This window comes from Cupressus sempervirens, chromosome 7 (assembly GCF_028749045.1).
Source record: "Cupressus sempervirens isolate cs-2001-9-10 chromosome 7, ASM2874904v1, whole genome shotgun sequence".
Taxonomy (NCBI): domain Eukaryota; kingdom Viridiplantae; phylum Streptophyta; class Pinopsida; order Cupressales; family Cupressaceae; genus Cupressus; species Cupressus sempervirens.
In genome coordinates this window covers 920,670,015-920,685,426 of record NC_143124.1, presented here as the reverse complement: position 1 = coordinate 920,685,426, position 15,412 = coordinate 920,670,015, and the positions used below count along the sequence as shown (strand labels likewise).

The following is a 15,412-nucleotide window of genomic DNA, read 5'->3' as shown; positions in this document are numbered from 1 at the left end:
ATTGCACTTTTTAATCCAGTCTATTGCTTTGTGCCTGTGAATGCTCCTTCCTCTAGCATACTCTGCACACAAATGCCATTATCATTCTACAGTGGGAACATGGCCATTCATAAAACATGATTAAAAGAAATGCTAATTATTCCAAAATAAAAATGACTCAAAATAAGATAATTTAAAAGCCACTACATGATAATATAAGTCAATTTCATGTACTGCAAGACAAAGATTAAAAATCACAGAAACATGCAAATATTCATAGCCAAACTTAAATTCTCCAAACCTTTCTTGTAGACCAAAATTCAGCTTCCGTGATAACACTACCAAAAACAAGTTCTTTGTGCAATTTATACAACTCGCTGTCAAAAAAAAAGAAAGCCCCAATTATAGCAAATCACAAAGCCCTTGTAAGGGTCAATGAACAATGGGACAGTGACAAGAATATTTATTACCTTCTAAAATTAAAATTCATGAAAAAATAATAAAAGAATTTATGGTTTCAACTTGTTAGAAATGAAATAAATATCATTCTTCATGAGCATTTTCTGAATCACTGAAGCTCCAGGGATTATGCATACTGGTCATAACAACTGTCAACTCCAATTAAGCACCAACATCTAAATATTTTCACACCCAACAAATTAACATTAAAAAATAAATGATATTAGAATACTTCTATAGGCTCACTCAATTTGTAGAACAAAAATTCAGTATGGGAATGCGAAGAACTCTTCTCATAATGAGGTACTCACAAACTAGGGATCATTGCTAGGCTTCAAAATATAAAAACTTGCATGGACAAAAGGTAAAAATAGATGCACTTGTGTACTTTGTTATGAAAGCAAGTAGTGGTATTCTTCACAAATTTGAATTACTAGCTCATATCATCCACAAAGATAAATGCAAAAAAGAGAATACACAAATGAAAAAACTCATGAAATTAGATATAGTGCTTCTCCCACCTCAATATGATGTGATAAATTGTAAGAGAATTGGAATCTTTATTACCAAATTTTAAATCAATTCTTGCATATGAAAGACTATCAACAAGAATGCACTACACAAAAAGCCTGTATCAAATGAAAGTGTAGAGAGCGATTTGCATTTCTAGAGGATGTCAAGTCATCTGCCCTCACTAAGTAACTTCATCCTACATTCCATTTCTTCCTTACTGAGTTGCCCCCCATGGGTAATTGTTGAGGCCTATTCAAACCTCTAAGAGGCACCATGTGTACCTTGTACATCTGTCACTGGAGGCTGATGCTTTGCAAGAATGTTAGTTGCACATTAAAAAAGAAAAATAATTAATCAATTGATAGGCTTAACCATCACCAAACTACATAAAATTGCTCGTTACTACAAAACTGCAAATGATTTGGGTGTGCATCAGTGTGAAATAAACAACAATAAAACTCATTCCAAAGACAAGTTTATATCCCAAGCAACTATTATACGTGTTGTCTCTTATGTACTGTTAAAAACAATTAAGCTCCATACTTATAGAGTAAAAGCTACAACCATACATGTCATTAAAGAAAAAAGGAAAATTGCATATAGATGTAAAGAATTAACACTTGATGTAATCTACATTATCCAACATATCTCTCCCAATGTTCATACCTTATTACTTCCTTACACCCCAACACCATGTTTGACATTAACTACCAAATAGATTACTTTATCTTATTCTTACTACATTGACATCCTCACACTAAGCATGTGATAAAATCCTCTTGCTTGAGATGCATGAGAACAATATAGATGATAGTTGGTTCAGGAAATTGATTTAATAAAAAAGAAGTTAGAACCATTGATTTGCATCATGTTAAATGAGAAAACTTGAATATTGTTGATACCAACTAAAGAAAGAAATTATACCAATGTCTAGTAGAAATAACTAGAAATAGATTAAAAGCAGCCAAATGTATAGCAGGTACAATAGCAAGGGAATGAAGAAAAATAGCTATAGCCACGGGGCAAAGAGAATAGGAAAAAAGTGGGCTTAATTAAAGAATGGGGTGAACCTGAGAAGAGTAATAGCTAAGCCAGTACAACGATAAATAGAAAGGTAAGGGAAGAGCCCAAAAAATGGTCAAAACAAAAAAAGACCACTCTAAATGGGTGTGTGTATAATAGTAGTGTTGTGACCTTTTCATATATTTCCCCATTGGAAATGGGGACCGCCTCACTTGCTTTGTGGTATGGTCATTTTAGGCTTAGTTGTGGTAGTTGCTTTGGCCTTGCTTTGGCCTCTAGGTCCTCTCCTTAGGAAGTGAGTGAGTCATTAACCCACGATCTAAGATTCATCAAGGATTGGAAGAAAATGGTAGAAAGTATCAAGCAAATCGCCAAGGAAGTTGTTAACAAGTTGCCCACAAAGTATCATGGAGACATTGATAAGAGAGTCGTTAAGGTGGGTCATGGAAATTTAGAAATCATGAACCAAGTCAAATTGAAAGCACGAGTAGTGGTGGAAATTCCTTTAGTTTGTAAGTCAAGTGGAATAGAAAGATGAAAATGTTAAAGACAAAAAGTGTTTAAGAATCTTATATAGAACAAGGGAATTCTTAAGGATTCTTGCACATTCAATTGAAAAATCAAGTTAAGTTCTAGACAAATGAATGTCTTAGGCAAAAACCTTCCACATTTCTAGCTCATTTCCTAAAATTTGGTCAAGCTAAGAAGCATTTCCAGCTCCCCTTCTAAATTCCAACCTCCTTGAGAGCCTACTTCTAGCTCCTTGTCCAATTTCTGACCTTAGTATTGCATTTCAAGCTTGTGTATGAAATCCTGGTCTTTCTCATCAACCATTTCCAACTCCATCACTAGAATCCACCTAAGGAATAAGAGGAAAATTTAAAGCATAGAGATTTGAAGTTAAAACAACAAATTTTGAGTTTATAGTTCAAGTTTTAAAAAGTAAAACAGGAAATTTTCATGTTTCAACAAAGAGGTGAAGATTTTATAGGCAAAATGTGGAAGGTTTATGTAAATCTGTTAGCTCATTTCTAGCTCGAAGCTGAAATCGACCTCTGTGAGGAGCATTTCTAGCTCTCTTGTGGAATTTGAACCTTGAGGGAAGCATTATATTTTAAGATAAAGTAACGAAGTCAAGTTGAAGTCCAATTCAAGATGAAGGCGGCATTGAGAGTGGTCTGAAGTATTGTTGGAAAGCAACAATAAATTGTTAGATAAATCAAAACCTATCCTATTTTTCATCTCATTAATGTGACTTCTGAAATGCCCACCAAATTTTTTTAAGCTTCAAAATAATGTAAGTATATGCATTCTCAACATAACCAATTTAAGCAGACACAAAAAGCAATACTAATATTATGACCCATAAGCCTCAGTCCAAATTTAACCTTGCAAGTTCCCAACCAGAATATAAAGAACCCTAATAAATGAAAAGGATAGATTCAGTCATTTCTAAGCATTTTTCAAATTTCAAGATGCCCTATAGCTCTCCTTGAAAGTACTTTCCACAAAATAAGTAGAGTCACTTAGAATTGGATTTAGCAAAAATTTATTTAGGCTTTACTCAAAAACAAGAAAAATATCCCCAGCACATTTTAGGCCCTCTATGATTGCAAGCACACAAAGGTTGCCCTGGCATAACTTTATTTCAAGAGATGCTTTGGTTCAAATAATGACAAAAATAGGTAGCTTAAAAGCAAAGTAACTACTTAAAGCTATATGCATACATCCTAAAAATATAGAGAGATAACCACATGATTAAAGTTATAAAGAAGATGAACATGGATTCAAGTGATCTTTTCAAAGGCCTCAGAAGGCTAAAAGACATTTTTGGTTACAGTAGTGTAAAACCCAGGATTTATAATTAAAGGGTTTCTCACCTGATCTCTCAACTTCATCTTTGCATGAGTAGTTGAAAGATGAATTATAGTCTCCAGTGTACAGGCAGTAACTGGTAATGTGCCTCCTCCAGACTGCAGCCCAAACATTAAAAAGATTAAATCAAGAGTGTACAAAAAAGAACAGATTGTTCTAAAACTACTGACTAACATCAGGAATAAAACTAAACATTTCAAAATGACTAGGCACACTTATTACAAACCTTAGCTTCTACACCTGCATTATGCAGTTTAACATATGTAGTTGCAATATGTTTTGATGTCTGTAAATTATCATCATTAGCACACAATTGTGAACATGATTTTTTACTTCCATGTGGGTTTGGCAAACAAAGAAACATAAGAATATAAAACAATTTACACAAAAGCAACGTAAAAAATTTAAAACCTGAGAAAAATCATCTCATCTGTTAGCACAGGTTGATGCCTACTCTTAGCATAATGAATGTATTTCTTCAAGAATTTTATAGTTAGCATTTCATTTTTGACATGTCTGGTCTTTTTCTTGCCATGCAGCACACAATTGTATTTCACAAAAATGGATGCAGAAGTCTCTACTTCATCTTCTTCCATGTTTCTTGAATTTTCATTAGCAATCACCATTCCTGTAGAATATTTTAGTCAATCATATCAACTATCAAACATGAATACATATTCCAATTATATTCAATGAGCAATGAGTAGAGATGTATACCACTATCTTCTGCTGAAGACCTATAATGATGCATACATAAAACATGCTCAGATATCCTACGATCAATATTAAGATCCATTTGATCTAGTACAATATAGAACAGATCAAAATGAGAGAGTAAAGAATCTAGAAGTCCAATATTCTTGGTTGGAGTAAGTGAGTGATCATACTGCACAAATGAGATTTTGAAGATCATATTTAGCATCAAATATGCCCAGAAAACACAACTTTGTGTTGTATAAAATTATAGGCAATACGCATTACCTAGGGGTAAATAGTACTAAAGCAAAGAAAGCCTATAATCCTAGAGTAGAGGTAAATATTGGTGTGAAAGGCTTGGGAAGTTGAAAACACTTACAGTTCCATAGGTAGGATTTGTAGTAGCAACCACACTACATCGTGCATTGAGAGATACATGAATTCCTGCTTTAGTAATTGTTACTGTCTATTGCTCCATAACCTCATGTTTAGACACAGGGTCGTGATCGCTCATCTTGTCAAATTCATCAATGCAAACAACAACATGGTCTGCTAAAACCTGTTGTGAGGTTTTCACACATCGCCCCAAATCTTTGGGGACCCCCCTTTTTTTAATTCCTTGGCAAATTTTTGGATTATCCAACAATTTTGATTTTTTGAAAATTTTGCGCCTTGGCACCTTTAGGAAAAATGTGGGGAGGCTTAGCTTATGTTTACCCAGTTTCAACTTGATTTTCTAGAGCCACCAATTCTGTCCCTAGGCTGAATAATTTTCTAAGTTAATTTCAACTTGGCAAGATAAAATTGTAAATTTTGTACTTAGACATTTTCTTTTGAAAATTTGGATATAATTGTGTAAATTTGGATAATTTTCAAAAATGAAAATTTTGTTAAATTTGGTCTTTTGGAAAATCTTAATTATTTTTTTGGTGAAGAAAATTAATTTTGTGATGGTGAAATAAAATTGCAAAATCGATTTTAGGCTCTAGAGAAATAATTTTATCTGTGTTAAAAAGCTAAAATTGCTTAGCTAAATTGATTTGGAGAGAAATTGCAAAAATTTGATTTTAATAAATTAAAATTGTCTTAAAAACTTTTTGCCTTTAATGAAATTGGTAATTTAATATTGAAAAATGGCTTTTGGTTAGCCAAAATCCAATTTTAATGATGTATTAGGACATCACAGCTCAAGTGTCAACACTTCTATTTCAACCATGATGAGCAACGTTGGGGTGGCACTTGATTTTGAGGATATCAGAGAGGAGGATGTCAACGAGATAGATTTTGGATTGAGGTTGGGTGAGTTAGGAAAGGTTGCTATCAAGAAGAAGCATTTGGGCATCCTTTCCTCTCTCAATGCTTTTATTGGATTTGCAAAGAATATGAGAAGGATCATGAAAGGATACTACAAGCAGTAAGCAGTGTGGCAAAGTCAGCAAAACTTAAGGCGAAGCACACACCTTGTCCTCCTATGGAAGAGGTTAATGAAAGGCTAGCTAAGTTCATTTCCATAGCTAAGAAAATGAAAGAAAAGGGAAGATTTATACTAGAAGATCATTTAATGTAAGCCCAAGTGGGAATTTCCGTTTCTTCTAGAATAGGACAAGTGTTTATTTTTGATTGGCCACCATTTTGGTGCCTTCCCATTGGTTGCCACTTTTTGCACTTTTTTCTTTGGTCCATTGATGAGGTGGTAGCTTCTCATTGGCCGATGGGGTGGCAACTCTAATTCATTGATCTTGTTTTGATCTCCACCATCTGTTGTATTTTTGGCCCCTATAAAAGGCCATTTGCTCTCATTTGTAAAGTGTCGGAGAAATTATTGCGAAGATAATACCAAAATTGCTCTCTTTTTCATTGTTGTGATTTTCATGTTGATTAAGAACATTGGGTGTTATTGCATGTTTTCTACTTCCACTTAGTTAGATTTCCTTTCAAGTTGTTAAAGTTGGTTGCATTTGAAGTTGTTTAAGTGAAGTTAAAGTAGATGGATAGTTGTATGGTAGCATTGCTAAATGTTTGATAGGGATCAATAATAGGTCACTAGCATCCTAGCAATTGGTTGGGAATCTTTGTGTGGTAAGCTAGTTTATTATTCCTTTGAATCATTGCACCTATGGAGGTGAGGCCACTGGTCATCTCTCATTAGGTTCAATCCCCATCCATTTTCTAATCTTCCATTCATAGGAGTAGGAGTAGAATAGTGAATATTTGGGTAGTTGAAGTTTAGAGAGAAGGAAGTTAGAGTAGGTAGAGTATTAGAACACATCCACTCACCTTCCACCACCATCACTTTACCATCAACATCACCATTGGCAAACACATCCTCCATCATCACCACCATCAACATTATTTGCCTCCGCACATTTCACAAATTGAGCCACCATCACCTTCATCCCACCAAAGTCCAAGTCATCCTCAACAATTTGCGTAAGGCCGCCTATGTGATTATCAACAAATCACATCGATAAAATTGAGCGAGTATCCAATGGTGTAACGAACATTAGAGCTATTGCTTATGTCTACACAGGTAATAACTTTTCAAGAGAGAAATTGTATGTTTGATACTTCGCATCAAATGTTCAATTGCTAATATATTATGTAAGTGATACAAAAGTCGCATCTACATTATCTGGCACTAGAAGGATGGCCCAAAATTTTTATTTTGAGGATTTTTTGGCATTTAATTATGAAGAAGAATGGTACTCCCTAGATCAAATAAGCCTAGAGCAATTTGGAGAACACTTCAAGATCACATTGTAGCAAGTTTGTGATCAACTACTTGGGAGGAAAGTGAGAACACTAGAGAGTACCTGAACACCATTGATGTGCTAAATCAAGAGGAAAGAAAAGCAAGAGCTATCAAAAGGAGAATTCAAAGGAGGTTAGAACATCAAAGAAAATTGGAAAGGGAGCTTGAGAGAGAAAGGAAAGCACAAAGACAAGCTCAAGCTATTGTTGAAGAGAACTCAAATTAGAGACAATCAAGTTGGAATCATTTTCAAGCTAGATAGGAAGATTGGGTCTTTTTCCCTCGAAAGATTTGAGAGATTGATATCTGATAGGAGGCAAAGGATATTGAGAATTACATCACACCAAGAGAAAGAATTACTTGTGTTAGAATCTCCCAAGAAACCAAGGAATCATCGGGTGGCTGATACCTCAAACTTAGGTAGCCCCTCAAGTAATCTACCAGTTCAAGCTCCAAGCAGTCCACTGGTTTGAGCTCAAGTTAATCCACCAATTCAGACCCTAGTCAATCATCCAATTCAAGATCAAATCAATCAACCAACAATGGCTCAACCACCATGGATCTAAAAAAATGCCTCACCACTCTTATTCCAACAATACCATGATCTACCAAAGAATCCGACGGTATTCTGCTCCAAGTTTTTTGTCAATGATCCTAATCGTACAACAGACGAGCATATCAAGGTATTCCAAGAGGCATTATGCAATAGAAGAATTCAAGAGGAAGATGTCACGTGCAGGCTTTTTCCTTATTCACTAAGTGAAGAACCTTATTACTGGTTTGTCAATTTACCAACATCATCAATAACAAGATGGGTTCAACTCGAGGAAGCTTTTCTCACAAAGTTTGGTATGCCCATCACACCAATGAAGTTACATAGAAGGTTTGTGGACATAAGGAGGCATGATAGGGAGATGATAAGTTACTTCACTGATCATTTCCATAAGGCTTACATGAGATTGCAAGCCCCTTACACAATGACATAAGCTGGTGCATTTCAAGCATACTATAGTGCCTTAGAAAACTAGACGACTATGTTCACGAGAATGGAAAATCCTACTCCCAATATGTTAACTAAGGCCTACACTAAAGCAATTGAGATAGGAAGGCAATTAGGACAACAAGGAATGGAACCCCAAGGTGCAAGATACCTAAACAATTTGGTTCCATAGCTTGCATACCAAGCACCTGCAAATCAGTTAGTAGTACACCCAAGGCCTCCATTATCTCAAGAACCACCATCAGTACCAATTTATCTACAATGAGCAAGTTCCTCCACAAGTACGCAAGAAGAAAATGATGAAATGAAAGAGTTGATTGACCAATTCAAGAAGCTATCTACGGAAGTCACCCATTTGAGAAACTAGAACAACCAGCTCCAAAGTTCCCAAAGAAATAATCAAGGGAATAATTACCTAAATCAAGGTGGAGGTTATCAAGGAGGATATCAAAGAAATTATCAAGATAGAGATTACCAAAGGAATAACCAAGGTGGTAGCTACCAAAGGAACTACCAAAACAATAACTATCAAGGTAATAACCAGTCACAAGACCAAGGATACAACAATTAGTCCAACCAGAGAAGAACTTGGAATACGGGTCCAAACAATGGAAATGTGGTGTCACCACTTGATAATCAAGCTTTAGCAGACAATAGACCAGTGGACCGAATATTCTTGGCCAAGTCCTCCATGTCCAAGTATTGTAGATTCTATGAGACAGATTAACATTCAGAGTTAGCATGTGCAGAATTCAAGAGAGCATCTAACCTGTTCCAAAACATAATAGATGAATTAAGTAACCAGAAAGATGTTAAGGTTATAGGGTATGAGATTGTCCCTTCCTTGGGATATGATCAATGTCTAACTTTCAAGGAATTTTCATTCCCACCAAAATTTGAGGCTTATGAAGAACCCCAAGGGAGATTTCCTCCTGAGTCAGAAAATGAGCCAATTGATGAGGTAGTAGATCAGAAAGGATATGAAAATGGGTCAAATTTTTCTTTCCCACCTGTGGAAGATACTATTTTAGTTCAAGGAACAGGAGGAAAGCAAACATTTCAACAATCGATTAGCAATGCTATTTTATTAGAGGAATAATAAGAGAAATGACGGACCCCTCACATCTTCCATACCCCCAAACAATTTCAATACACCTCCACACCCAGATGTGAGTAATATACCGAATTCTTTGAGGGATGCACCTGAATATAGACAAGGCAACCTTGGAAGTGGGAATGGACAACCAAGCTTTCAACAAAACACACAACAGAACAATCAAGGTACTCAAAGAATGCAGAATGTCCAGTCGACACAAGAAGCAAGCAAAGGAAGGACTGGAAAAAATGTCGTGAACAATGAAGAGTTGAAGAGATTAGGACAAAGCATGATAGAAGAGTTGAATAAGGTTAAACTTAGTCTCCCTTTGTTTGAATTATTGAAGGTAGCGAAGATTAGAGACACATTCCTTGATAGTTTGAAAGATAATAAATCACAAGGATTCTGCACTCAAGGTGCAACAACACAGACTCAAGGGAGGTCTCCTCCTAATCCAGTGCATGTAATCCAAGAAGCTCTAGGAGTGAATATGAAAACCTCATCTCAAGACATTCCATCCAGAGAAATAGGAAGTTCTACATAGGAAATTGTAGATGGTGATATCAGTGAATTCAATAGACCGTTGGGACCTCAACTAGTTTACGTGGCTCAAGGATCAACACTTGTAGAACAAAAAACTCAAAGGAATCAAGACTCGATAAACAATAAAGAAAAAGTGAAGAAAAAAGAGGTTGCTCAACAAACAAATTTCAGAGTGAAGCCAAAGAAAATACATAAGACACCTGTAGTGTATTACCAAGGAAAGGATGAGCCAACCCCATTTTTGCTATTAGTAAGGATGTTCGAGAAATTGCTTCACAATTGCTTAATAGATTCAGGAGCATCAAGTAACGTTATGCCTTTGAACATTTGTAGAAGATTAGGAGTTGTGCCTTTGGGATCAAATAGAAGAGTTACTCAATTGGATAAAACTAAAGTACCAGTAGTAGGTGAGCTACACAACATACATATGCAGTTGGCACTGATCCAAGAATGGAACACATGGTAGAGATTTTCGTGGTAGATGTGGCTGATACCTATGGATTGATCCTAGGTAGAGATTGGGCTAGAAGGTTGAATGGATATATGGCAACAGACTTCTCTCACATGTGGCTCCCATGGAAGGGACTAGAAAATCAAATAAGAATCGATAGCACCCCAAGGTTAAGATTGAAAATCATAGAAAAGGATGAACCAAATGAAATATTGTTCGTGGAAATAAATATGAGCACCTAAAGATCAAAGAAAGTAGAAGTATTGACTATGAACATCATGAGCGAAGGAAAAGATTCCACCGAGATCCTGATTGAGTTAGATCTAGATGCTTTGTCCGATGAGGGTGAAGGCATGTTTGAAAACTTCAAGAACTTTTTGACTAGAACTGTACAACAAGGAATGGAGTTGGGTAACCAAACACCAGTAAGAGACTTATTATTACCCAACTGGTGCATAATTCACAATGCATTCCACTCAGAATTATCTTGCTCTTTGTGTACAGTGGCCTTAGAACAAGTGGAAAAAAGGATCCTAGGGGCCCTAAAACATGAGAATCAACATGGTAAACAAAAAGTTGAGATTTAACAAGTTGAGGAAGCTAAAAGTAGCGTGATGGGAGAAACGAAGAACCAAGTTACACCACCAGATGAAGAAATGAAAGAAGATGATGAATTAGATAAGTTGAAGAATTTATAAGAGGAAAAGTATTTAGAAAGAAATGAAATATGGAATCTAAGGTTTGATGGCTCCAAAACCAAGGAAGGAGCCAGAGTTGGGTTCAAGTTAGTCAGCCCAACAGGGGCAACATATTTGGAGGTGCAAAAATTGTAATTCTCATGCACCAACAACATGGCAAAATATGAAGCATTGATTCTAGGCTTGTTGTGTGCTATTAAGAAAGGTGCCAAAATACTTCATGTACTGTGGGACTCATATCTAATAATTGAAAAAATAAAGCAAAAATTTGCTTGCCATGACAGAAGGTTGAAAAATTATAGAAACCAAGTTTGGGATTTGATAGAAAGCTTTGATGCCTTCAACATCAAGTTTAGCTATAGAGCACACAATCAGGTGACAAATGCCCTTGTGTAGACTGCAAGCTTGCTAGCACCAATAAAGTTGGATGGCTTGAAGAATTTTAGAGTGGAATTGGCATCGGTTCAATCAGTACCAGACAACGTCAAGAATTTCCAAGTGTTCGAAGATGATAGGCATATTCTTAAATTCTTGACCAATTTAGATATCTTCACAGCACAGATCATAGATGGGGAAGTGGATGAAGAAGTGGAGATTGACATAGAAGGAATTATGAGCCTAAAAACCAACACTATTCCAAAAGGAATGATCAAATTAGAAAGAATATTTGACATGGACCAATTCGACAAAATATAGTATCAACCTACAAGAGATGATGAGTGTGAAAAGGTTAATTTGGGAACAAAGGATTGTCCCAAGATTGTCCACATTGGAAAAGTTTGCACACCTAAAGAGAAGACGAATATATTGAATTTGATGAGGGAATTCCCTGATGTGATTGCTTGGGGATATGAGGATTTGAAGACATATGATGCCACCATCATTACACACATGATTCCACTGAAGGAAGGGAGTAAGCCATTCAGGCAGCGACAAAAGGCTAGCCAACCCCTTGTTATAACCATTGATATATCAAGAAGTGAAGAAGCTACTTGATGCACGAATCATCTTCCCAGTGAGACACTCAACGTGGGTCGCCAATCTTGTCCTAGTTAGGAAGAAGAATAGAGAGATAAGGTTGTGTGTGGATTTCAAAAACCTAAATAGAGCATCAAAAAAGGACAATTACCCATTGCCATCATCAGATGAGGTTTTGTAGATTGTGAATGGAGCTAATATGATGTCATTTATGGATGGATACTCAGGATACAATCAAGTGATAGTCAAAGAAGAAGACAAATTGAAAATGACCTTCACCACGAAATGGGGTACATTTGCATACAGAAGGATGCCTTTTGGCTTGATCAATGCCGACGCAACATTTCAAAGAGCTATGGACTATGCCTTTAAGGACTTAAAAGATAAATGTATTATCATTTACATGGATGACATAATAGGATTTTCAAAGAACATAGAGGATCACATAATGGACTTAAGGAAAGTTTTCACAAGATGTAAAAGGTTTGGGATCTCTTTGAATCCGAAGAAATGTATGTTTGGAGTTACTGAAGGGAAACTTCTGGGACATGTGATTTTAGAAAAGGGTATAATGATAGATCTAGAGAGGGTGGAAGCAATTTCCAAACTTGGCATGCCAGGTAGTAAGAAAGAGCTCAAATCTTTCTTTGGAAAGATCAACTTTGTGAGGAAGTTCATATCTGCGTTTGCTAAGATTGTGAAACCAATGAATGACATGTTGAAGAAGGATGCAAAAGTAGATTGGACTCTAGTAGTGAAAAATGCATTTGAGGAAATAAAGCATTCTATTATCAATGCACCAGTCTTGGTAAGCCTAAATTATGAGAGGCCATTCAACATATATTCTTTTGCCTCTGATCACGCATGTGCGACCATTCTAACACAAGAATAAGGAAGGTGAAGAGAAATCGATTGCATTCATGAGTGCACCTTTTAAGGAGGTCAAATTGAACTACCCAAATGTGGAGAAACAAGCCTATGCCTTGGTGAAAGCCGTGAAGAAATTTAGGTATTACATCTTGAGAAGAAAAGTACACGCGATCGTGCCAGACATAGTAGTAAAGACTTTGCTAATGCAAAGAAAACTTAGAGAAAGAAGAGGCAAGTGGGTCGCCACTATTTAGGAATATGACATAGAGATTCAACCAATGCAACTAGTCAGAGGACAATAATTAGCGCAGACCATGGCATCAGAAGGACCTGGACTTGTACAACAAGTTTTTGAGTTGGAGGAGGTACATCCCAATGAATGGTACCAAGACATAATCAACTATCTTTTAAATCATCAATGTCCTTCACATTTGAACCCAATGCAGAAATGAGCACTAAGATTTAAGAGCAGAAAATATATGCTACAAGGAGCAGTGTTGTACAAGAAGAATCATGAAGGGGTATATTTGAGATGCATTGGAAAGGAAGAAGCAAGGAACATTTTAGAACATTTTCATGACAAATGGGGAACAGGACATGGATCAGATTTGGCCACAACACATTGGATAATAAGAGCTGGATACTATTGGCCAACTTTGTTCAAAGACACTCATGAGCATGTGAAGACTTGTCATGTTTGCCAAATTGTGACGAAGAGACAGAGGAACCCAGCAATGCCTTTGCGGCCAATCATCGAGGTGAGACCTTTTGAAATGTGGGGACTTGACTTCATTGGTCCCATCAATTCAACTTCCTTAGCACAACACAGGTATATTCTAACCGCAACTGACTACTGTACTTGGTGGTCAGAAGCCCAAGCTTTCAAGAATTGCACTGCTGAGATTGTCATTAAGTTCTTAGAGGAAAAGATCGCCACCAAGTTTGGTTGTCCTTCTACTTTTGTATGTGATAATGGTTCTACTTTTACTTCTTTGAAATTTCATACTTGGGCATTTGACCATGGGATTATTTTAAAATTTTCATCAGGATATTATCCCCAGGGTAATGGGCTAGCAGAATCTACAAATAAGAACCTTTTGACTTTGATTGGAAAACTCTTAGATAGGAACCCAAAAGATTGGCACACACAACTACGATATGCCTTGTGGGTGGATAGAACTAGAGTGAAAGAGTCCATAGGAAACACACCTTATCATTTGGTTTATGGACAAGATCTTGTATTCTCGATCCAATTTAAAATTCCAACTTTGAGGTTCATACAGGAACACTATAATGAGAATGAAGACCGAGTCCAGGCTAGGTTGACTCAACTGATGCAATTGGATGAGAAAAGGGATGAAGCCCTAGATAAATTTGCAAAACATTAGGGGGTAGTGAAACGTTGGTTCGATAGAAGAGCGCAAAATAAGGCCTTCAAGATTTCAGACTTGGTCTTATATTGGGACAAAGCCCATGAGAAAAAAGGACAACATGAAAAATTTGACAAATTATGGAAGGGTCCTTTCTAGATATCCGAGATCATTGGAGATAATGCGTTTAGACTAAAGACACTCACTATAGAGGATGTCCCATTGCCCATCAATGGAAAATTCCTCAAGCATTATTTCCAAGCCTAGGACTCCACTCAGAGCCCTTTTGTACATAGTTAGAATAGGTTTTCCCTTTCAGTTTTTTAGAGTAGTTTTCTTTTAGTTGTGTAGTTCCCTTTTTTGTTCTTTAGGGTAGTTTTCTTTCAGTTGTTTAGTTTAGATGTTGTGAGGGAGCTTAAATTTGATTTGCATCAAGTCATTTGACTTGAGATCTTTTAGCTTCCTTAGTTTGAGCGAATTTTGGTTTTGCGTCTTTGCAAGTGCAAAAGGGGATCCATGTTATCACTCATGCACGAGGTGTGTAGATTTTACATTTTTGGTAAAAAAATGGAGTCCATCTTGTTCATTTCGTGAGTATATTTGACAAGGTTCAGAGATTAAAGGATGTGTTTAGTCATTGGTCTATGGTAGGACTTGTACTAAATTTGGGTTTAACTTGATAGAGGTTCCTAAGTTATCCTTGACATGGTTACAACATTCTACTCACACTTAATTGCTCTGAGTTCTTGATGTTTTGAAGTGAAATTGGACTTAGTAAAAATCATATGCCTACTTCAGCACCACTGCGGTCTTCCAAACCCTCCACAAGCTTCATTGCCTACAAACAAAACAAAATATTGAAAGAAAAAGAAAAAAGAGAAAATATCATGAGAAAAGAGAAAAATTATTATCAAAGTAAAAATAAAGATAGAATTTGCTTCAAGGGTGTGCAATCATCTCTATCGGTGCTATAAAAATAATCACTAAAGGTAGAACCATGATTGTGGTGCCATAACGATAACTCCATCAAGGCTATCGATGCTTGACTAGCAGTGGGGCTCTATCTAGGTTGCTTTTGAAGTAAGGATATTATAATAGCTAAGTTTAAT

General features: G+C 36.3%; 1 pseudogene; it reads right to left on the bottom strand.

Moving 5' to 3' along the window:
• The window catches only part of LOC149550544 (DNA replication licensing factor MCM3-like), a 62,197-nt pseudogene that overhangs the window by 41,460 nt on the left and 5,325 nt on the right, over window positions 1-15,412 (bottom strand).